This window comes from Loxodonta africana, chromosome 24 (assembly GCF_030014295.1).
Source record: "Loxodonta africana isolate mLoxAfr1 chromosome 24, mLoxAfr1.hap2, whole genome shotgun sequence".
NCBI lineage: Eukaryota > Metazoa > Chordata > Mammalia > Proboscidea > Elephantidae > Loxodonta > Loxodonta africana.
Genome location: NC_087365.1, coordinates 28,183,478 through 28,208,162, shown reverse-complemented (window position 1 = coordinate 28,208,162; position 24,685 = coordinate 28,183,478). Strand labels below are relative to the sequence as shown.

The 24,685-nt window shown below is 47.9% G+C and overlaps 1 protein-coding gene across 3 annotated transcripts in view; it reads left to right on the top strand.

Moving 5' to 3' along the window:
* The window catches only part of STK35 (serine/threonine kinase 35), a 48,481-nt gene that overhangs the window by 19,118 nt on the left and 4,678 nt on the right, over positions 1 to 24,685 (top strand). The window contains exon 4 of one of the 3 annotated variants that reach the window (XM_064275878.1): positions 454 to 24,678. The exons of the other annotated variants lie outside the window; for them this stretch is intronic. The gene's annotated coding sequence lies outside the window, so the exon portion shown is untranslated. Of the gene's footprint in view, positions 1 to 453; positions 24,679 to 24,685 lie in introns of those variants that run through there. 3 annotated transcript variants of the gene reach the window in all.

Below are 24,685 nucleotides of genomic sequence, written 5' to 3'. Positions count from 1 at the left end.
CCAACAGGCCAGGAATTGAGTCCTATTTCTGTGGTTTACTGGCTCTGTGACTTTGAACAAGTTATTTCACCTCTCCAGGTCTTGGTTTTATTATCCATAAAATGGAGTAGATCACATTTATCTTATTGACATGATTGGGAGAATCACAAGAGGTTGTGGCTCTGAAAGTGCCCTATATAAACTGTTTAAAGTAAATGTAGAATTTGTTTAGATACACACTTTGGCCTGAGGTGGAAGTGTCACCTTGTCCTCCATTCCCCTCTGAAGACCGTGGCCGTTAGTAGCCTGGCCTCTGAGAATTCCCAAATAGCTTTTCTTTTAAAACAAAAGCTGTACTCAGCCCTGCTCAATGTCTTGTCATCCCTCCATAGCACCACCCCCCCACACGTTATCTATTTTTAAAGATTACTTAATGATGGGCCCTATCTCTCCTTTATTTTTTGTTTTCTGAAGGTGTTTAATTCCCAGTGGTTCTACCAGCTAGCCACATGAAGTTCCAGAAGCCGCCGCCTGCACATCACCAGGGAGGGTGCTGGGGGATGAGGGAGTCTGCATGCCTAGCTGAGTCTGCTGTCTCCAGTACACAAAGCTCCGTTACTAGGGCCTTTTGAAGCCAAGGCCCTTGAATGACGTGGATTTGGAGAGGGTGGCTAAGGCTGAAGGAAATCAGATGTTGGTGTGACCTGAGTGATCATAGAGGATATTCTCTGCTCCATATGAGATCTTGGCAGCTGCCCAACATCAGAGAAAGAAATTGGGCCTCATTTCTTGTTGAAGTAATAAAGGATACATGGTAATAGGAATGGTCCCCAGCCTGAATTAACAAACTCCAATTCACCTATCACTTTGTTTCCTGTTGCCTGGAATCATACCCATGGCGTGTCCAGTATAGGTGCCAAGTTAATCGGTAGCAATACTAAAAATGTGAAGAAATGGAAAAAAATTTCTTCATTAACGTGGTCTGTTTTAAGTAACAATTTTCGAAACTGAGTCCCTGGAGGGTAAATTTAGAAAGGGTTTTAGGCAAAAAATTTGGAACCCAGAACTAGAACAGGTGCCTTCTCTGTCTTGTGTGACTTCTGGGCTCAGCCGTGAGGACATGCACATGCTAACGTTGGAGCACAAAGACATGTGGGTTAAGCTTTAAAGGGTGATGACGGTGCTGAAGATGACCCGAGATGCTGATGATAATTACTGGTCATGCCTAGGCTAAATGCTTTATGACCATTATTTCACTTAGTTCTTTCAAGTAACTTCCCAAACAGCTAATAAGGGGCAAAGTCTAGATTTGAACCCAGATCTAAGCCCATGGTCTTAACCTGTACAGTGTATTACCTCACTTGAATCATCTATAAATTTCAAACGTTTTCATAATTCAGCAAAAAATTAAGCTTGAAGTAGATTGAATCCCATGTCTCGCCAGCTCCAAGCACTCTCCGAGCGACATGGTTAGGCGGTACCTGGCACACTATGCGTGGCACTTAGTAGGTTTCTAGTCAGTGGTAGTTTCTTCTACCCTGGAACAGTTGAGAGTATGCTAGTAAACAAGTAGGTCACTTTTTCAAAGGCAAGTATAAGCAAGGTGGGCTGCACTGAGAAGACCTAGCTGCCAGGGGCCAGTGGTGTGGTCCTTATACCCCAGAGGTTGATCTCCCTACTGTCTGGTGGAGTCTTGAATTGCCTAAAGGGAGACAGGGAAATGTCAGCTTGTGCCCTGAGATGGATGATTAGGTCTTTAAAGAATGGGGGTTTTATGTAGAGAGATCATTGAGGGGAGGAGGGGAATGGTATTTAGCTAATGATTAGCTCTTTGATCCAGGCAGATCCAGAACTTCTGAGCTTCTTTTTGTTTTCTGTACTTTTCTGAGCCTCTTTTGAGTCCCTGTCTAAATGGAAACAACAGTCTGCCTTACCCTCTCTCACTAGCATTTCACGGTGCCATGCAAGAGTGGAGGGATTGTGAGTGAGGATTCAAGTGTGTCTGGTTCTCTTTTCCCCAGGATATTGAAGCTCAGCCTTCGACTGTAAAGATCCTAACAGCCTTAGGTGCCAGTACACAAAGAGGCATGTCTCTTGGGGCTGCATCTTCACTGGGGTTTTCTGAGGCGTCTTCCTCCCCATGTGGGGAAGGCTGTTGTTTTGGAAGGCTCAGGCAGCTCCCCAGCGGCCTACTTCTTGCCCCTGCTGTTGCCATCCCTTGATTGCTCCTGCTCCATCAACCGGAAGAAGCCCAGCTGTCAGTTATGTAATGGGACTGGTGGCCCCCAGGGGTAACCTGTCCCTTGGAACTCTGCAGGACATCGAAGCATCCGTGAAGGGACAGGCCTGCCCTGGAGCGGTTGACATCACGGCCCAGTTGCTGCTCACATTCTCTTCTTGCCAGGCATCTGCGGCTCCCCTAGCCTAGACAGCCTCCCTTTGGGCAAATCCAATAGCTCTTACCATCATCCAGCTGTTAGCATACTGGCTGTTGTGAGATGATCCAGGGGCCTTCCAACTCCCACTTCCTCTTACCGCTGGGGCACAGAGACTCCTTCCAACAGTAACTAGTTATTAAAACCTGCTTCGAGGGGCCTCAGCTCCAAGTTAAGCACTTTAGTACGCATATTATCATACATCATCTGCATAAATTTCTGTTACTTGCCCTCATTTTGCGGATGAGGAAACTGAGGGTCACTTTCCTGAGGTTTTGAGAGCCAAGATTTGAAACAAGGTATCTGACTGGGAATTCCACTGTTCCACTTTGCCTCTCACAGCCTCCGAAAAAGCAACTTTTGATAGGTTTATATTTTGAGGCAAATGGTGGGTTCTTCCTGCGGATAACACTACACAGGGGGCCCCTTAGACATAGGTGTACAGTGCTGCCTGTGAGTGTCTTTCACAGTTTGACAGCTGATCTTAGCACAGGCATGCTGCAGCAGGGCCCACCTTCCACCCCTTTGGATGAGTGAGCCTGGATGTGTGTTCCTCTGTGTCCCAGTAGATAGAGCCTCCAGCACTGGCAGGTGAGGCAGAGCTGGGAGAGTGAAGCATCCACATAACCAAGGGCCAGGACAACAGGACAGGTAGAAGCCATGGAAGCAGGCATGGAACCAAACACACCCCACCCAGCCAAGATGGCCCCAGGCGCTGAGGGAGTGCTGAAGGGAGCATGGCTCCAGTGACCTGGGACAGGCCATAGCTGTGTCTGCTCCCAGGTGCCCTGGCAGAAGCCCATTCCCAGTGAATTTAGCCTGGAGACTTGGGGTCCGTGAAGACCCAAAGCAAAGTGACAAGGGCTGCTGTGTTATCTCCCTGACAAAGGTTCCAGCTTATTCACTGGATTCCGACTAAAATTGGATTTCACACCTTAAATCCTGAGTAAAGGTTGTCATCGTTCGTGTCTGCTCTGATTGATGTGGCTCACTGTAGCCCTATGTTGAAGGGTTCTGGGTCCAAGTTAGACTGGGTGGGCAGCAGCCCTCCTGGCATACAGCAGACTCTGCCCAGTGGTGGTGTTGGTAGCTTAGACCCGAATGTTACCCTCTAGGAACTTACAGTTTAGTAGTGAGAATAAGACATGGTCATTTAATTGTAATAACATGTTGCTCAGGAGAGATGCCGCAAGACGGGAGAGTAGAGTTCAAAGAGGAAGGGAACAATCAGAGAAAGAAAGCTTCACGGAGGAGGTGGTGTTTGGACCTAAATCTTGAAGGTTGGCTTAGGGGTATTTTGGAGGCCAGGTGAGAAGTGAGGTGGTCTTAGCAGAAACTCACTTTGGCGTACTAAAGCTTGATTGCTGCGGGACTCAGCTGTCAAGGGGAAAGGGTACTGTTCTATCGGTGAAGCTTCCGGCTGGAGGTACGCTGTGCTCCCAGGCCCTTGTTTCACTCCCACTAGCGAGACCTCAGTGGTATTTCCAAATCAGAGGAAGTGGAGACCTGCTCCAGCATTTCTTGGATTCAGAGGTATGGCAGGCCTTAAAACTGCCAGGCAAGTTAAAAATAAATCAATACCATAAAACACTACAATGCATTTCCCAACTTTAGTGGAATTTCACTTTCAGTTAGAGGTGCCAGGGGAATGCTATAACTCAGCCTGCATCCTACACAGGTCAGAATTTTGTATTTTGCCTCTTTGTAAAAGGAAGTGATACCAAGGGACTTGGGAGGAATGGATTAGAGCTACCCAGGCATACCATGGGGCATAGTGAGAAAGATGAAAATGCTGCTACTTCCCAGGCTGCAAAAAGGGTCTTGATGTAGGGCCTGGGGAGGTAATTTTATGAACGGTAACTGGGTTTTCTTAATTCAGCGGTTTGATATCATGGCAGTAACAGGGGAAGCAGGTTAGCTTTGGTATGTTGTGTTGGATTTCAGTGAGAAAGTCACAGAGATGGTGTGAGCCTGTGACTTTTGACTCATTCTGCATTTACTTCTGTCTTGGAATTAGGAAACCCTTAAACATCGTGTACAGCAAGCACCCTTTGTTTTTTCTTTGCTGCTTTTTTCAGACATGCCTAAAACATGTCCTCCCAGAAAGCTTCAGTCTAGGGCACATCGAAGGCCTGGGCTGAGAGCATGGTGCTGTCAGATTTTGGCAGATTGCATGGGCTTTACTAGCACAGCCCAGCCATGTACCAGACATAAAGAGAACTGGAAGTCACAAGTAAAGGCTTATTTGTTGTTAGTAACCAGTTTGCGTACTTGGATTTGATGACTCTTCGGGAGCAACCCTTGGTTTGCATGGGGCAGCAGAAATGACTGTGACTATACCACACCCCAGAAAAACAACAGGGTGATTTTACCTTTGAAAAAATTATTTCAGGGTTTGGGCCAACTGTCTAAACTGAAATCCAGATGCAGCCACTGACATGGTCCAGAGATCCTCCTGCCTCCCCCCACTCAGAGAATCTTAGGGCATGGTACCAACCAGAGCGCGAAGAGTGGAGAGCTTTTGGAAATCGTGTGGTTCCACCCCACCTTTTGAGGTCCCCGTGAGTTGGAATTGACTTGATGGCAATTGGTTTTTTTATAGTAGTGGGACAGCTGTCCCCACCTAGTTTAAGAATTTTATTAAGAGTCGGGCATAAGATATTGGTGCCACAGGCAGACTTAGATGTGAGTCTTCAGAATTTGCCATCTAATTACATGACCCTGCATAGATTTTAACCATGTTTGGAGGGATTTCTTCAGTTCTATCAGTGGCAGGAACTAAGGATGTTACACGTGAGGAGTTTTCTACTAATAGATCAAGATACTACCCTATGATCTCAAAGCTACCTCCAAGCTATTGCCACACTCCTCCCTCTCCCTCTCACTAGGTCCCAGTCCCACCCTCCAGCACACACAATGTCAGTGAAAAGCCCTGGCACAGCAGTTCTGTGGTCCCCAGACCAGCAGCAGCACCATTACCTGAGAACTTGTTAGAAATGTGTATGTTATGGCCCCACCTCAGACCTACTGAATTAGAAACTGGGGAGGGATGTATTAACAAGCCAACCAGATGATACTGAGACACATTCAAGTTTGAGAACTGCCCTAGCAAAAGCAGGCAAAGGCAGGATCAGGCCCCTTCCCATCTTTTAACACGCATACTGTCTGCCTTGTCTTTTACTCCTTTATCCTCAAAAAACTTGGATATAGGCCTAAGGGCCAGAAGAGCCTACAGGGTTTTAGCCCTGCCTCTGTCTTGTAGAATTACGTAGGACTTTGATGTTGGGCGAGTCACTTCTCCTCTGGGCCTTGGTTTCCTCATCTAGAAAACCAGGGTACCCGAAGGGTCACTTGTGTGCGTGCATACACAAACATACCAGCATGTTCATGGTTCCTTAGTGGAAGTGGTTCCAGGACCTGAAACTCCTGGCTCTCGGTCAGTTTCTCTTGAAGTACATTTGTCCTTAGGATGAGGCAAGGCCCTGTGGCCTTCTGCTTCTAGAAGGATAATACTGTATAACTTTACCGTGGGCTTGCCTGGCCCTGGGGAAGTGAACATCTGAGTAGTGATAACCATAAGCTGCTCTAAGGTGAGCACCGTCCAGGTAATTGTGGAGTCCGTGTTTTAAGGGTGAGATCACCCTTAAAAGGGGGAAGTCAACAGGCAGTGGGGCATTGGGAACAGGAAGCAATGTGCTACGGGGGTAGGGTTTAGGTCTCTAAGTGGAAGTCTTGGGTTTGGCTTTGAATCCTGACTAGAAAACTTCGTTTATTTGTTCCATAGGCATTTACTGATCACCTGTTGTGTGCCAGATTTGGGCTGTAGAGATGAAGGCAGCCCCTTACCTGTCGAAATCACGTGCATCTCTCTGAGCCTTGGAGCCCTCGTTTATCAAATGGGGTTGCTAACTTACCCCATAGGTTGTCATGAGGATTAAATGCAAAATAAATGTAAAGCTAGCATAGGGATACTAGGCATGCAAAAGGCATTCCATAGATGTTGAGTCCTGCTGCCCTTTCATATTTGATGGCCAAGCCTGTAACAGAGCTGCAATTAGTGTCTTGTTGTGTAATGGTTCATGTGCTTCTATATATGTTTGAGAGATATAAAGGAATACTGCAGATACAATTTCAGTCTTGTATAATGAAGGAAATAGCAGATAATAGGGGGCCTGCCCAGGGTGGCCAGAGAAAGTCTTTCTGAGGAGGTGACTTTGGAACTGAGACCTGAAGGAAGAAGCACATGCCAGGCAGCAGGGGAAGAATTGGCAGCAGCATGGTGGGCATGGTGGGGGTCCAGGAGGAGCAGGAGCTTGATCATGCCCAACTTAATAAGTTGTGGTAGTCATTGAACAGTGCCCTTCACAATCCGATTTACATTGTTAGAAGATCACTCTGGCTGCTGTGTGACCAGTAGAATGGGAGAGAGGCGGAAGTGGAAGCCAGTAGAGTTATCCATGTTAGGGTGGATGGCACTGGAAATGGACAAAAGTGAATGAATTACAGGTATATTTTGGAGACTTCTAAAGGGCTTGCAGATGGATTACGCTAGGGAGGTGACAGAAGGGGCGGACTCTAGGACGACTCCTTTATTTGTTATTTGAACAACTGGTTGATAGGTGGCATAGCCATTCTAAGGTAGTGAACAGTGAAGGAGGAGACATTTTTGAAGGGTGGGAAATACACAAACGTGTCTTGTGTATAAGGATATAAAACCATCCTCTCTACTCCGGATGGATATTGGTGGCAAGCTGTGAGTGCCTGAGTGTTTTTGGAGAGCTGCTGAGTCTCGATTTGCAGGCGGCCCTTATTGGTCCAGAACCCAGTCATCCTTTAGAGTGGAGCTCAGCACCGATCATGGGCACCTTCAGAGGCCTGGGGAGGCCTTTTTAGAGCCAGGGGTGAGGTCTCAGCCTGTAGTTGAGGGCTGGGTCATGCTTTGTTGTGTTCTTCCCGTGGTAATGAGCCTCTCATTAGGTGCCGGGTGTGTCTGGCTCTTGTTATTTGCATATGCACTCTGCTTTAGTTTTGTCTCCAGAACATAGCGTTTTGTTGTTTTTGTTTTTTAGAGCTGAAAACTTGTGCGGTGTCCTGTCACATGGGCAGGCTGGTGATCTGCCATAGAGCAGCTTCCTCATGCTGGCATCCCGCTCTCTTTATCTTTTTCATAGTTACATAACATCAGGACTGTCGTTGCTGACTGTAAGATTGATTTTGAGATCCACTTTAATTTGTAAATTGGGAAAATACTTTCTACTTTGGGCTAAGGAAAGTAGTAGAAGGGACAGAGGCTGGGGGAGAAGGTCTCTGATCTCAGTTGCCTCTGGTTTCTAAGTACAGGCAATGCGACCTGAACAGATGATCAGCCCTAGCTTGACATCTGCCTAGTGGGGAAGTGGCTGTAAGCCCTGCAGCTGACTTCTCACGCCTTGGTTTGAGCCTTGGGTAGAGGCTGGCCCCCTCTGGCTCCACTGCTTATTCGCCAGGTCCCTTGCCCCAGAACCTAGGAGATCCTAGAGCTCTCTCCCTAGATCTTTCTTTCTCTCTCTTTCTCTCCCTCTCTCTCTCTCTCTTTAGGCAAATGCTTGTAGCTTTTGTTGTAGCTTGCTGGTAGTCTTGTAGTCACTGTATCAGTTTCTGGATGGGAACAAGCCTGCTGCAGGCTGGAGTCTACCATCATAAGGCAGCAGGGAGGATTCTTTATCTACCTCCATATCTTTCTCTCACCTGAGCTTACTGAACATGTGCTGTTTGCCAGACTTACCACTCTTCACTCTGTTATCTTATTAAATTCTCACGTGTTCATGTGTCCTGGGTATCACAATCTCCTCTTCCTCTCCCTCCCTACCCCACCCACCCACAACTGTCTCTCCAGAAAGAGTAATTTGCCACTGGCCACATGGCTGGCAAATGCCAGCTCAAAGGCTAGAACTCTGGTGCCCATGCCCTTTCCCATTGGGCTACTTGAATAGGTTGTATTAGCAGGTGCATAGGGGCACCAGAAATCCTGTTGCCATCGAGTTGATTCTGTGGGGCACCAAAAAAAAAAAACAATCAATTCTGACTCAGAGCGACCCTCTAGGACAGAGTACAACTGCCCCACAGAGTTTCCAGGGAGTACCTGGTGGATTCGAACTGCTGAATCACTTAACCACTATGCCACCGGCGGCACAGTACCATCTGAATGCTACCAGGAGGTCAGGAGGGAGTACTGGCTTTTCGTTGAAGGAGTAAGTAATGGCAACATGTAGGACATATGACTTAAGATAGACCTTGAAGAAAGGACAGAGAAGGACACTCAAAGCAGTGGGCATAGCATGAGCAAAGGCAGAACACTGAAAATTCATGGGGAGGATATGTTGTTGGGCTGGTTCATGTGGAAGCTAAAGTTAGAAAGCTAAATGGTGCTAAATTTCAAAGACCCTTGAATGTCAGCCTAACTATGATGAACTTTATCCTGCAAAAAAAAAGAGGGTGGGTGGGGGGCGTTGCAAGACAGTAGTTTAGAAAGGAGAGTTGGTAACAGTGAGGGAAGAAGTGTTAGCCCCCAGGGGAGGGAGATGAGATGCCACACCTGACTGTGCACAATTTTAGAAGGTGTGAGAGTACAGGTGCACCTTCTTGAGCATGTGAAGGAAGAAGGGCAACCATGGAATGGGGTGATTTGAAACACAGTGGTTCCATATTAGTGTGGGACATTAATGGAAGAAGTGCTTGCTTTTGAACCGGGTAGACCGATAGACCTGGCTCGAACACTTACCAGCTGGGTGACTTTGGGCAAGTCACCTAACTTCTCTGGGCCCCCATCTCCTGGACTGTTTTAATGCTGGTGATGATACTCAATGTGCACTATTTTGAGACTAAATGTGCAAGAAATATACAGTATCCAGTACGATGCCTAGCACATAGTGAGCTGTCGGTAAGTGGCAGCTGTATGTATTGTCTTCATCCTTCTATTTTGTTTTTGCCAAATCCTTGTAGGCTAATCATTTGCTTTTGCTCCACTTCTAACAATTTGTAGTACCCTTCTTTCCCCCAAGACATATCCACATCCCTTAGCAAGTGCCCGCAGTGAGTTCCCATTGGCATGTTGGTCTTTGGGCCAGTGGGCTTAATCAAAAGTGCCCAAGGTTCATATGGTCTCCTTTTGCCCAGCCCAGTTTGTGGGCACGACCTTGTTTGAGTTGTTCCTCTTATAACCACAAATTGTGCTGTCCCCATATGGGAGAGTGGTCTTTCCCCTTTGCCTAGTAACAGCACCATAGCCATCTTTTCCCTGGCAGAGGGCCCTGAAGGATAACTCTCACAGGATCCTAGCCTGTCCCCCGAGCCTTCTCTCTGCTAATCATAGCAGCCGCAGCCGAACCTGTCTCTTTGGGGACCAACTGAGGCAGTTGGCAGCTTTTATTTTATCTTCACACTTAATAAGTTGAGGAAGGAAATTAAAGTATCCACATAGTTGACTACCAATTACCAGGGCTCTTTTTAGAAACAAGGGTTTCCTCTTAGTTTGTCTTGAGTTCCACCCAGTACCTGTTTACCAGCTGAGGTGCTTACGGGAAACTACAAACCCAGGACCCTAATGGTCTCGCGACTTTCCAAGGCCAGAGGGACCGGGTTTAAATGGATGTGGTTCCTGAGATCCAGACAGGTTGCTTCAGGTTGTGATTCCTGAATATTGCTGGTCACCACCAAACCAAACCAAACCCACTGCCATCGAGTCGATTTATGACTCATAGAGACCCTATAGGACAGAGTAGAACTGCCCCATAGAGTTTCCAAGGAGCGCCTGGCGGATTTGAACTGCCAACCCCTTGGTTAGCAGCTGTAGTACTTAACTACTACGCCACCAGGGTTTCCAAAAAAAAAAAAGGAGACCTCCAAATCTCAGAATCTTAGGTCTTGTCCAGTGATTCTTTTTTGTGTGTATTTGGGTGACTGAAATACTGGCATTTTCGGCAGCAGACTCCAAGGGATTAAAAGGCTAAAAACAACGTTAAGCAAGTCAGCTGTGCAGACAACATGATCACTGCCATAGTGTGACCACGTTTCAGTGTGTGTAAGAGCTGCAGTTTGTGGAGAACTGTTCACTGTCCTGAAGGAGCTTTCTGATGTACTTAAAGCTGACACCCGCTTATGTAAGCACACTTACAGTGTTCTTCCCTCTCTCTCAGTACCTTGTGCCGTGCTGTCCGTTGGGTCCACCAGTTGTCGCTTGTTGCTGTGTCCTCACTGTTGAGTGGGCCATGGATTGAGCTCAGCTAACATGGCCTAGAGGCTGCTCCTCTCGATGGCATTTGTCTGCTTTCAGGAGGTCTCACGTTCTGCTTAAAAACCTGCAAGGATAGAGACCTAACCATCCCACTGTTAGAAAGGGCCTGAGAGCTGAACTGAAGTCTGCCTCCTCCAGAATACTCCACATTGATCTAATTCCCTCACGGTCCTCACCCCAGCCACACCGGTTGTACTGCTCACCTGTGCCATGGGCATGCCCCACCAAGCACTCATGTTCTGCTCTCTAGTTAGTTTTATTTTTGCCTTAATAGATAAGGACTTCTCAGCGGCCCTCTTCTCAGTATTCTGTGGGTCATAGGCCCTTCTCAGAATCTGAATGTTGGGGGTTGTTGTTAGGTGCCATCGAGTCAGTTCCAACTTATAGGAGCCCTGGTGGCACAGTGGTTAAGAGCTATAGCTGCTAACCAAAAGGTCAGCAGTTCGAATATACCACCTGCTCCTTAGAAACCCTATGGGGCAGTTCTATGCTGTCCTATAGGTTGCTATGAGTCGGAATCTACTTGATGGCAACGGAATGTTGGGGATAGCCGCTCAAAAAAAAAAAAAAAAGTGGGATTTATACACATTGGGATGCTTCATGTACCTTCAGGGAGTTTGCAGAACCTTTGCATCCTTGGCATTAGCAAGTGCCCAGGTTAAGAACCCCTGGCTTGGTCCCAAGTCCCTCGGTTAGCAGGTAAAGAAACTGAGTCCCCAGATAGGAGTCCAGGGCAGAGAGCTAACGAGATGGGAAGCCAGGTTTCCTACCATGACTCTCACCACTAGGTGAAGGTGTTTATCATTTTTCCCACATTTTACTTCAGTGTCTCTTGATAGTCACCACCTGGGACCACATTCTATGACTGTATTGTACTGTTAGAGCCCGCGTAGCCTGTCAGAGCCCACGGGCTGGCTTCCTCTGGACACACGTAGGTGTGTGAACAGGGTGTGAAGGATGGGAGGCAGTGGCTACTTAGGCAGCCCCGGTGTCCTAAGGGCTGGTGCTCAGATCCTTGCAAGGCTGCCCTCTGTCCCCAGTCCCCTAGTTCAGCAGTCCATGGATTTTGAAAGCAGAGGATGGGAGCCCTGCACCACGTCTAGCAGCACTTCAGCCAGGACACTATTGTCTCTTCTTCAGTCACTTGTTAGCTGAGGAGAGTTGTTAGGTATCTTGCCATTTTATAGATGATTGGGGCCAGAAGGGGAGGCCATGGTGGGTCTTTAAGATCTGGGGAAGGCCTCAGAGTTCAGGTCACATTCTGGCCTCCCAGTCCTAAATCTGCTCTTCTCGTTAACCTCTTATTATAACTAACTTCAGTTTAGGGGACATATTCTGAAGCCAGGCCACCTCAACTAGCCACACCCCTGAATTTTAAGGCCCCCCTCCAGAGAAAACAGTCTGTATTTGCACAGACAATTGTCTGTCTTCTTTCCCTTTCAGGGAGGGTGTCCTCTTGAAAGGTTAGTATGGGAAGGAGTAGTAGAAACAACTGGAATTTGTAACTAGCAGGCTGTATAATGTCAGAGGAGGCCTTAACCCCTGTGTGTCTCATTCCCCACCCCCACCCCCCACCCCCAGCTCAGATGGCATGGGGGAGGGGATGGCACGGTGTAACAGCATGGCAAAAAAACACAGATTCCAGAGCTTGGAGACGTGGCCAACTTTCTGAGGTGAGGGCATGTGTCCTTTTCTGCACCTGGCTTTTTGGGAAGCTCAGTGGGAATGCCTGCCGAATAGGGGAGGAGCTCAAACACAGGATTTTATGTTAAAATCCTGTCATGCTGAATGAATGAATGATTCTTTGAAGCTCCTAAATTAATTTCTTACTTCAGTGTACTAACTCCCAGCTTCCATTAGTCACTCAGTATTTGAGCTCCTAAAAACCCAACACTGCTTAGCAGCCTGAGAGGCTTAAGAGACGTATAAGATTGCCCCTGTCCTTAAGAAAGCTTGTCTAAGGGGGCAGTAAGATTGGTGCACACAGGATGGTCAGTAGGGGATCTGTGGTCACATGATCCCAAGAAGAGAACAGAACAGACAAGAGCCCCTGTAAAGAGGGAGCCCACTGGGGGTGCTTCCGGTGAGGAGGCTCATGGAGAAGCCTCGAAGGGTGAGTCCAGCCTGAGCTGACAGTGAAGGGGCACAGGGGGTAACCAGACCAGCAGGAGCTGAGGCCCAGAGCAGAAGGGTGAGACTGAGTTTGGGCCAGGTCATCTTGCCTGGAATTTTTGCCTGAGTGAAAGACTACTGGGGTTGTTTCATTTTGGTTTTTGCCGTGAATTTAAAGCCGCTATTATAGTTTATTAAGTCCCTCCTGTATCCCTCACTGTGCCCTTCACTTACATCGTCACTGGTCTTCACTCCCTGCAAGGTAGACCTTTCCACGTTTTTCTAAGTTGAGAAAACGGAGACTCCAGGGGCTACGAGTTGGTAAAGGTCAGAGCTAGAAATTGGTGGAGCTGGGATATAAATTTTAGACCTGTCCCACTCCCAACCAAGCCCGTGCCCTTGACAGAACACTCTTTGCCATTCTGTAGAACATGCTTTTCGAATGATGCATCCCCATGATTGGGGCCTGCTCTTAGATTCCTGCCCGTGGATGAGCTGCCTTGTTTTGATCTCCTGATCAGGGTGCACAGACCATAAGGCCTGGTGCCCAAGCCTTCCATATCATTGGAGACTCCTGTTGGTGAATACTTTTATGATCTCTGGCCTCTTGTTCCCCTTTTCGCTAACACAATGCCCCTTATGTAGACCTTTAAGATTGAAGACAGTATCATCCCATTTGTCATCTCTACTGCCATTCTTCCGACCCTACACCAGGACCCCTGTATACTGTGCTGAAGACAGCTCACAGCAGCCTCATCCCTGTTTGTGTCCTACTTTAAGAACCACTGTTGATAGCTAACCCTTGGCTCCCTGACCTCAGCCCCTCTGACAGATTGGAATAGACAGCATTGCCCCCCAGGCATGTTGATATCTGAGTATAAAGAGCCACATGCTTTGGTGTATTAAACAAGGGACTGACTCATTTTGAAACTAATCCTGTTTAGAAGGGAAGGGCTGTCATCTTTGACCTTGACAGATTATCTTGCCCCTGTGCCTCTTTGGGGCCTGTGATGCCTGGCTGCTCCACAGCGTGACATGCCAGAAATTAATAACCTGAACCCCAGTTTGCTTATCTGTACAGTGGAGGATAATTCCTACATGGTCCTTTGTCCGGACAAAGGAGGTACTGCATATTAAGTCCTACAGGTGTCTAGTGTAGCAAAGACTATCAGCCGTGATAATACCTCCAGGCAGGGTTTCAGGGACAATTTAGGTAAGAATGAGTTCTCGACCTAACCACCCAATAATACCACACTTTGAGTTGACTTTCTTTGTTACTAAGATGGAAGGCAGGCTAGGATAGAAAAAACCATGGGTTTTGGGTTTGAATCCCAGTTAACCACCTACTTACTAGGTGTTAACCTTTTGCAACTTGCTAGGTAACTTCCAAGACTGAAATTCCTCCCTTGTATCGAGAACCCTTCTCACAGACAAACGTGTATGTGTAGAGTGGAGAGGGTATTCAATGTCCCATACTTGGCAATAGATGCTTAATGTTCCTGCCTACCTTAGCAGCAGGTAGGACTAACTCAGGTGCCCTCTGAAGCCTGAGACTAGTGTGTGAGCAAGCCCTCTGATAAGTGCCATCGTCACCGGGGATACTGGCCTGCACTTTAACATGTTGTGTCACAGTTCTGTGCAGTATTACAGAAAATTGCTGTTGTGTGCCACTGAGTCGATTCCAACTCATAGTGACCCTATAGAACAGAGTAGAACTGCCCCATAGGGTTTCCTAGGCTGTAAATCTTTATGGGAGCAGATCACCAAGTCTTGTCTCCCACGGAGCAGCTGGTGGGTTCAAACTGCCAACCTTTTGGTTAGCAGCTGAGCACTTAACCATTGTGCTACCAGGGTTCCTTCTACAGAAAACAAATTCTAGCAAACAGCCAGGTTGTATTTCAAATTTCTAGGTTCCTGGGTTCCTTTACTCTGACTTCAAAAATTCATTTTTAGGCGATCCAAAAGTGCTCAGGATACTTCTGTCACCACCTGGCTGTCCCTAGGGCTGTCACGGCAATGGTGCGACAGAGGTTTATATCCTTCAGGTTGGGGATTGGAGAGCTATGGACTCTCTCCTCTACCACCAGGGCTTTCAGTCTCACATCTCCGTATTGTAGACAAAGGACAGAAAGTTCCTAGGTACAGCTTTCACTCCAGGTGAATTATAGCAAGCAGCTTTCACTCCAGGTGAATTATAGCAAGCTAGTCGGTGATACCCTAAGAATCAAAATAACCATTAACATAACTAACGATAAGATAGTGCCTGTTGACTGCCCCACTCAGTTCCTGGCGCTGTGACGGGCAATTTACTTGAATTCTCACTCCTCACAGAGGACCCCAAGAGGGTAGGTGGCACCATCCCATTTTTTCGTAAGGAAGAGGAGGCTCAGGTTGTGTAAATGACTACAGGTAGTCCGCAACTTGCGATGTATTTGAGTTATGATGAACCGCACTTACGACTCTCCCTGTTTTTTGGGGTTTTTTTTGATATATCTCATTGTTAGTAATATGTACTCCATATATTGTTGCAGTGCATAACTTGCTGATGTTATCATTCTCATGCTACAGGGTGTGATGGACTGCTTTTGTATGGCCTTTCTCACCATGGTCTTGTAATTCCCACCAGATGTCTGGGTGGGACTGTGCAAATAAGGTGCTTATGGTCCCCCAAGAGGATTGGACAGCTTGCTAATAATACAGTAAGGTGGATGGTGCCCTTGTGGGGGGGATGGGACCATGCAAATAGGGTCTATGGAACCCTAACAAGGGAATTAGTCAGTTTTGCCATCCAGCTAGGCTTAAAATGAGCCATCCCAAAGTCCGAGAGGGAGGTGCCTCACTACTACCAAGAAAAAGAGCCAGAAGCGGAATGTGTCCTTTTGACCCAGGACTCCTGCGCCAAGATCCTCCTAGACCTAAGAGACAGGAAGGGAGAGCTGTAACACAGAAGGCAGTGAGAGGCGGCAGTGCAGCAGTAGCAAGAGCGGTAGCAGCGTGAAACGTCAGGAACCAGGAGACCAACGCAAGACGGCTGCCGACCCACAGAGCGAGAGAGCTGAATGCCTTCGGGCTGAGGCTTACTGGTGCGGTGGGGTGCCCTTGGACACTTACTGGCAGAGCTAAAGAGCTTTGTAACACTTGTCTGAGCGGGAAAGACCAGGCCAAGGGCTAGAGAGAAGCCTGACTGTGGGCATGGCTGAGAAGCTGACCTGACTGAAAAACTGTATCCTGAGTCATTCCTGATCCTGAATTGTAACTTTTTACTTCCAAACACTGTAATCATGAGTATGGTCTGTGAGTTCTGTGTGGCCATTGCAACAAATTAATGAATCCAGCAGAGGAGTAGAGAGTGCCGTGGGAGGGACGGTTGGTGTCAGAATTGGTAAAAAGATTGGAGAGAGGAGGCATGTCTGTGACTTATACCTCACAGCAGTCAGCCTTGGGTTGTTGATGCTGATAATGGCTCTCCTCCTGCTTGTGAAGTTAGGTGAGGAGGTCTGACGTTGCTGCCACACCATTTTTACACATGCCAACCCCCAAAGACAAGTACAGATAGGTTTTATAAAGATACTGATAATGTTGTGTTGTTAGGTGCCATCAAGTTGGTTCCAACTCAGAGCAACCCTATGTACAACAGAACACAACATTGCCCGGTCTTGCACCATCCTCACAATTGTTACGCTTGAGTCCATTGTTGCAGCCACTGTGTCAGTCCGTCTCGTTGAGGGTCATCTTTTTCACTGACCCTCTACTAAGCATGCATGATGTCCTTCTCTGGGGACTGGTTCCTCCTGAAAATATATCCAAAGTATATGAGACAAAGTCTCACCATCCTTGCTTCTAAGGAGCATTCTGGCTGTACTTCTTCCAAGACAGATTTGTTCTTCTGGCAGTCCATGGTATATTCAGTATTTTTTGCCAGTACCACAGTTTTCAAAGGCATCAACTCTTCCTTGGTCTTCCTTATTCATCGTCTAGCTTTCAGATGCATGTGAGGCTATTGAAAACACCATGGCTTGGGTCAGGTTCACCTTAGTCCTTAAAGTGACATCTTTGCTTTTTTAACACTTTAAAGTGATCTTTTGCAGCAGATATGCCCAATGCAGTGCCTCGTTTGATTTCTTCATAAAAATAATGATGATAATAAAAGGCAATAATAATGAAAACTAAAACAGCCATCGGAAGAACCCCATCATAAGTCAGAGACTACCTGTATTAAGTAACAGAGCTTGGACTTGAACCTGGGACTGTCTGCCATAAAGCCTGTGCTGCTTCCCTGATAGAGCACACAGGTGAGGGTGCTGGGTGTAAAACCTGAGTGTGTTCCCAGAGAGTTTGTATGCCAATACAATTTCAAAGCAAAAGGTGGGACCAAATTTTTAAACCACTCCCATTTACTTTCATCATAGAGATGACATTTTGGCGCCAACAAAGTGGGAAGACCATAATTTCACAAAAAAGGATAATCCTTTATCACCAAGATGGTCTTTCTCTGAAGGTTGGGGATGGGGGAAGGAGAGTGACACAGGAGCTCATTTGGTCCCCAACCCCACCACCCATTGCTCAGCTCACTGCAGCTTCTGTTCTTCAAGCTGCTAATGGGCTTAATGGGAGCGGTTTGGTGCCCCGGTCTCCCTGGACAGGCCAGACAACTGCTCGGCTGGCAGAGGAGCAGTAGCTGGAAGGCTGCTCACTGCCTGGCTGGCGCACATCCCGCTTTGTGCCCTGGGAACCAGACCTGTGCCGAGGCACCTAAGCCGAGCCTTCCAGGAGACTTTCTCTGAGTGAATCTTTATAAATGAAGGGATTAAATGGGTTTTAAGGTCCACTTAAACTCTTGTTGGCTCTCCAGGAAGGGATTTTACATTACAGAGTTACATGTTCCCAGGAGGGGCTTTGGAGTGAGACAGCCTGAGTTCAAACCCTTTACTACTTATTAACCGTGTCTTTCTCTCTGAGCTTCAGTTTCCTTATCTATAAACCGGATGACAATACTTCTATCTCATAGGGTTGCTGGGGTGAAAGGAGGCAATGGCTGTAAAGCACCTGGTCCTCTTGGGGCACAGTGGGCGGAAGGTGGTGTAGGAGGATGGAAAGTTGCCTATGAAACGGTTGGCAGCACCTGCCTTACTGGGTTGTTGCCTGTACAGCATTGAGACCATGCCTAGCACATACCAAGTGCTCAGCAAGAGACTGCTGCTGTGGTCACTGCAGAGAGAGAAGATGGTGGGGTGTTAAGAGGGAACTCCATCCTACCCAAAAAATAAACCAAACCCAGTGCCATCGAGTCGATTCCGACTCATAGCAACCCTATAGGACAGAGTAGAACTGCCCCATAGAGTTTCCGAGGAGCGCCTGGTGGATTTGAACTGCCGACCCTCTGGTCAGTCGTAGCACTTAACCACTACAAATAAGAAAGTGAAGGATTTGCCAATAAACCTTGCCAAATCACCGATACCCTTCCCATCCAGACCACCTCAAATGCAAGCTGTTAGAGCCTGCCCCTTAGTTGCCCAGACCCTTGCCCCAGATAAACCCATATCATACGGAAATGCGTACGCTGAGGAGATGGAGCAAAATGGCTTTTGGGGGGGGGGACGGGGGACAAGTGGCATTAAGGCTCTGAAAGCACTAAATGAAGACTGTCGTAATGGAAAGAGTTTGGGCAGTGAGTTGAAAAGGTTTGGATTAAGTACTGTTTCTATTACTTAACAGCCCAGTGGTACGGGGCAAGTTGCTCCCTCTCTCTGGGTTTGTCTCCTCGTTAAAACGGGGCAAATAACCATCCTTACAAAATTAGGTGAGCGTGGAAAAGAAAGAACGTACTATAGATGTCAACTGCAAGTTTGTCATAGCAGCAGTTTTCACTGTGCTTAGCAGATGTGGCGTTGCCTTCTAGAAGGGCTCTGGGGTCAGAGGTAGGGGAACTAAGCAGGGGGGGGGTCTCGCCAGAAGGCAGGTGCTGGTTGAAGCTGATCACCAGGCAGTCCAGCCAGAGGAGGGCACTCAGGGAGCTGAAATGTGGCAGCTGCTAAGATGAAGTGCAACAATCCAGAGACCTCCCAAGGGCCCAACGGGGCTGGGGCCTGTGTCATTTATTGTTTCCAACAAGTGCCTGCAAGGGGCTGCTGCTTTACCCCAGAACCATGTGGTGTGGGCCATTCCTACCACAGTTACAGAAGGGGCCCCACATCCTCCCAGTGAACGTACTGTGCCATCAGTCCCTGTGGAAGGTGAGCCTTCTCTGATGGGAGGCGAAGGGGAGCCCCAAAGCCAAGGCCCTCCCCAGAGAAGAGAGAGCTGTCTCTTTTCCTTCTCCCTACCAACGTGGAGAACCAGACTCAGACCTGTGAGCTGCCCTGAGGCTTACTACCAGGAGGGCCAGAGCCTGTGCCAACGCTGGTGGGTGGAGGCGCCTGTGGGAAATGTCAGCTTCCCCTCCTGGCGAGGGACCCGGTGATTATAGCAGTCATTACAAGCTGGTGTCGCAGAAGTGAGTGCAGAGGGCTCTGCTAGGGTGTGACCTTCTGCGTCACATCTTTTCCACTTGTTTGTTATGTCAAAAGGAGATTCTGGCTTCAGAATCTCTGCCTCCAGCAGGCAGTGCCTTGCAGCTGCCATGTGCTACCTTCGTGCTAATGGTCCTCCTTTTGAGGGTTGTCTTCAGCTTGGGTCCTACTAGGGGGGATGAAAGGAGTATTGAAAAGATCATTAACTAACTGGTCCCAAAGATTATTTTGCAGAAACCCTGGTGGCATAGTGGTTAAGTTTTATAGCTGCTAAGCAAAAGGTCGGCAGTTCAAATCCACCAGGTGCTCCTTGGAAACCCTATGGGACAATTCCACTCTATCCTATAGGGTCCCTATGAGTTGGAATCGATTTGACAGCAATGGGTTTGGTTTGGTTTTTGTTTTGTTTAAAGATTATTTTAGCAGATCACACATGGCTGTACAGTTTCTTGGGCTTTTCTTGCCATACTTTGCAAGGTTTTAGTGTCTTGGGTGGCAAGGTGTTTGTCCTAACCGTCCTTCCCCCCCTCCCCCGGCCCCGCCTTCTACTTGATCAGCCTGCTCTGTTTAAAGCGGGAAGAGGAGTAAGCAATGGGCATGCTGCATGCAGCTAGGGTTTGAGGTAGCCGAGCCATCACAAGATACGTCTTTGCTGATTATAGTTTTCCAAATCAAAACCTGAGATACAGGACTCCAGTGGATTTTTGTTAACGGGAATTAACGGGAACAGAAGCAGCCGAGGAAGAAGTTGGGCCTGAGAAATCGCGCATCCTTCTTCCAGATCACAGGCTTTTCCGGTGCCTTCACCATCCGCCCCACCTCACTGCATGCCCAGACACCGGGCCTCCCCTCTGCCGTATGGTGGGCGGGAGTCACACGTCTGACTTCGTTTGACAGGTGCGGGGTGTTCTCCAGTGTCCACTGAGTGTGGAGGAGCCCAGGCCAGAGCTGGCACTGGTCTCAGACAGCTACCCCAGGGACCTTTCTATTAGGACTGCCAATCTTTCCTCTTCATTAAAGTACATATATTTTTCCCCATTAAAAATGAGTATCCTGTGTGTTCAATATAAAAAATACAGAGGAGGAGTGAGGGAAGAGGAGAATCCACCCATGACAAGCACAGCGTTCAGATTTATTGCATGCCAGACTTCCCTACACGTGGGGGCTTTTGGTTTTGTACTAGTTGTGGTCATACTATATGCCTTGCAACTTTATAGCCTACTTTTGTCCACTAAAGTCAGGGACGTGCTCCTGCCAAAACACAGTTCAAAATGCCACACTCGTTGCCTCTGCGGTGTATCGTTGAGTAGATGGATCATTTGCTTTGCCATACTCTATTGGGCTTGTAGGTTATTGCCTCATAATTTAAATATACTTTAACAAACATCTTTATTCTAAAGTTCTTTCCACATTTAGGATTGTAAGTTACATTTCCAGAAGTGTAATTACATGGTCTACAGGTCTAAGCATATTTAAAGTTCTGAAAACATTGCCCACTTGCTTTCCAAAAGGCATTTTTACACCCTTCCTGTGATGCGAGAGAGTGCCCTTTTCATGGCACCCTCATCCAGCTAGAAACAGTTTTGATGGTTGATGCCTGAGGCCCCACAGCCTGTGTAAACAACTGGCTGGGAGGGGATGGATCATCAAACATGTCATTACCTGCGGTGGGCCAGGTACTTTTCAGGCATTTGTTGACTCAAACCTCAGAAAAGTCCCCACTTCTCATAGAGAAGAAAATAGGCTGACAGGAAGTCCATTGTCCAATATCCCTGTACCCCACTGCCTCTTATGAGGACCAGCCAGGTGTCTCTCCAGGAGCTGAGGACGACCAGCCAGTGCTGTTGTAGTAGATAGGCAACAAGTTACAGTGGGGAGGGTGCTGGCCCGGAAGGGCTGCCAAGAGCCATCTAGGAGGAGCAGGGCAGGCAGTAGTGGGGTGGAGGGTAGGTGTAAAGTGGTGGGATGAAATGTCTGAGTGCTAGTGTTGTCACTTTCTGTGTGTCTTCGGGTAGGTCACCTCCCCTTTGGGGGCCTCAGTTTCCTATCAGTCAAATGAAAGCCTTAGGCTGAACGAAGTTCTTCTGGCCTCTAACTTCTTTGATTCTGTAGCACAATAGGAAAAAGAACACAGCTTGGGAAGCAGATCTGGTTCATAGTCCGGCCACCTTTGACATAACTGAGAGTAAGCTGTCTGCACTTCATGTTGTTATAAAATGGAGATGACACTGAATGGGGTTGTTAGAATTCAGTGTGGCAACTGTAGAGCAGCAGTGTCCACTAGAACTTACTGCAGTGTCGGAAGTGCTACACCCACACTGGCCAGCACAGTAGCCACTGGCCACATGTGGCTGTTGAGCACAGGAAATGTGGTTTGTGTAACCGAGGAACTGAATTTAATTCAAATAATCACATGCGGTTAATGCAGCCACATAAGATAGCACAGCTCCTGAGGTGTTCTGTTAATAATGGGCGGAGTCTGTAGCCACCGCACAACTGGCTCAGGTCTAACCTGGGGCACGGCACTGGCAGTGAGTCAGCCAGCAGGCCCTTCTGGAGTGGACTGATGCACTGGATTCCAGTCTTACTGCCAGAATGCCTTCTGCTCTGCTGCTTTGCTCAACGCAGAAAAACATACGTACACATACGCACACACTGAAAAGGATCATAGAGTGCACACTATTTTGTAACTTCTTCCAATAAATAGAGGCTGTATTATCACTGAATATTCATCAACATCATTCTAAAGGCTGCATAGGATTGCACAGTGCAACGGTGCCATAACATTTAACCAATCCCACCAAACTTTGAGGCAGTTTCCAGGCCTTTCACTCTGACAAACCCTGCTGTAAATGACCGTTCCTAAATATTATATGTACCTTATATGTCTAGGATGGTGCCCTAAAGATGGAAATCCTGAGTCAGATGTTCTTGTATTTGATGTGAAGTCCCCCAGCGGTAACACACTGGCTCGTCATAGCCCTGTGAGGAGGGCAGGGTGTAGGGGCTATCTAAACACCCATTGCAACTCCAAGTGCGGTCCTCAGACCAGCAGCATCACGGTCCCCTGTGGGCTTGTTAGAAAAGCTGGATCTCACCCCCATTCCAGGCCTGAGCATTATCAAGATCCTCAGGTGACTTGGATGCACACTAAAAGTCTGAAGAGCCATGACTTATCCAAGGCTAGTGGTCCAGCTAGGCCTGATCCCAAGTGTCTTAGTCACCTAGTGCTGCCATAACAGAAATACCACAAGTGGATGGCTTTAACAAACAAATTTATTCTCTCACAGTTTAGGAGGCTAGAAGTCCAAATTTAGGATGTCAGCTCTAGGGGAAGGCTTTCTCTCTTTTGGCCCTGGGGGAAGATCCTGCCTCCTTTCAACACCTGTGGGCCTGGTGTCCCTTGGAGATCTCCATGTGCCTTGGCATTGATCTTCCGTGAGTTGAGGAGGTTCTGAGCACAGGGACTCCAGGTCCAAAGGACGTCCTCCGCTCCCAGCTCTTCTTCCTTGGTGGTAGTAGGTCCCTCTCTCTATGCTCACTTCTCTTTCCTTTTATTTCTTATAAGAGAAAAGGTGATGCAGGCCATACCCCAGAGAAACTCCACTTACGTCAGATGCGGGCTGTGACCTGAGTAAGGGTGTTGCATCCCACCCTATTCCTCTTTAACATAACAACACATAGGATAGTTACATCAGATCACAAAATAGAGGACAGCCCCACAATACTGAGAATCATGGCCTAGCCAGGTTGACACACATTTTGGGGGGATACAATTCAGTCCATGACACCAGGTGTTCTCGTGACCCCATCTTCCTTTTGTGGGGCCTTCGCTTGGCTTTTCGCAAGAACATGTCCTTTTCTTGAGCTGCACTCAGTGCTGGAAGCAGTGAAGTGTGAGACCCCAGCACCCCTGGGGGCCGAGATCACCAAGGTAGGGGAGAGGGATGGTGTTTGGATGCCAACTGGTCCTTGTGATTCTATCAAGGACCTGGCATTGGTGGACTTTCCCCATTGAATCCTCTTCCTTAGACCCCTGGGCCCCTCAGAGACTAGGGTGTTAGGGACTGATGATGGCAGAACTGCCCACCGGCCTGCCCACCGGCCTTCAGTAACTTCTTACAAAGCATTGAAACAACTGGTGGGATTTCAAGCACACAGTGGAAAACTTGTCTGATTGAGTCATTCTGGGGTGGGAGCAGGCATTTTAAAACGTAGATGATTCCCTTGTGTAGGTAGGATGGAGCATTGCTGTTCTGAGGGGCCTCACTTTGCCTAGTACAGTGCTGTACTAGCTCTGACCAGGTTGCCCAGACGGGGAAGGCCTAGGTGGGAGTGGAGTCTGGGCCAAGACTAATCTCTCTGCTGGCTCTTGTATTCTAGGCCTCTAAATTTAATAAAATAGGTCCCTGAAGGGCAGGCTTCTTATTTCCTGAGGGCCTGGCACCAAAGTTGCTCTCAAATAATAAGTGATAATAATAGGCACTATTCTAAGTTTTTTTTATATGTATTAGGTTATTTGTCCTCATAATAACTTGGGAGGTGGGTAGATGTGAAGAAACCAAGGAGGAGAGGACTTAGACTCACCCAAAGTCAAGTGGCACAGCATGTGACTTGACCCATGGGCTCTGGCTTTGAGCCCTCATTCTTAAGCTCAGCAGTGTACTCAGTGGGACAGAGTGCAGCCAAGCAGTGGGCCCCGGGAGATCTAGCTCTGAGTCCATATCTACACCAGCGTGTGAGAGTCTGGGTGAATCAGCCCCTTGGAAGATCTTAGAAGGTAGCCTGGTTCAGGTTCGCGGAGGCCCAAGTGTGACTGTGACATCTCTGAGCCTCACTTTTCTCATCTCTACAATGGGACAAGTAAACTTTGCAAGGGTTGCTGTAAAGTTTAAGTACAGCACAGTGAGTCCTGGAAGTTCAGGGGAGAAGTACGAGTGGAACCAAGTCTGGCAAGGTCTGCAGGCACAGACCATGCAGGGTCCTGTGACGTCTTTGTCCTAACAGTACATGGAAGCCAGTAGGAAGGGATGGGATTTCTGATGGGGTTTTTGGCTGGAACCAGTGTATCTGGGTTCCGAGCCCAGGATCTGCCCTTTAGTTGATACAACCTTGGGCAAGTTACGAAACCTGTGCCTCAGTTTCCTTGTCTGAAAAATGAGGATAATGTATGTCTGCATCATGATGGTTGTGGTGAAGGTAGATGTAAGCCATGTAAATATTTAGAAAACTCTTTGCCCTGCTGCCATATCCCCCACCCCACAACACACACAGCTTCTGAGTTCCTCTGGGTTGGATGCCAGCACCCTGTGCTGGAGCTGGAGGTGCCCCCAAACCCACTGAGCCAATGTCCCTCCTTCCCTCCTTCTGTCTTGCAG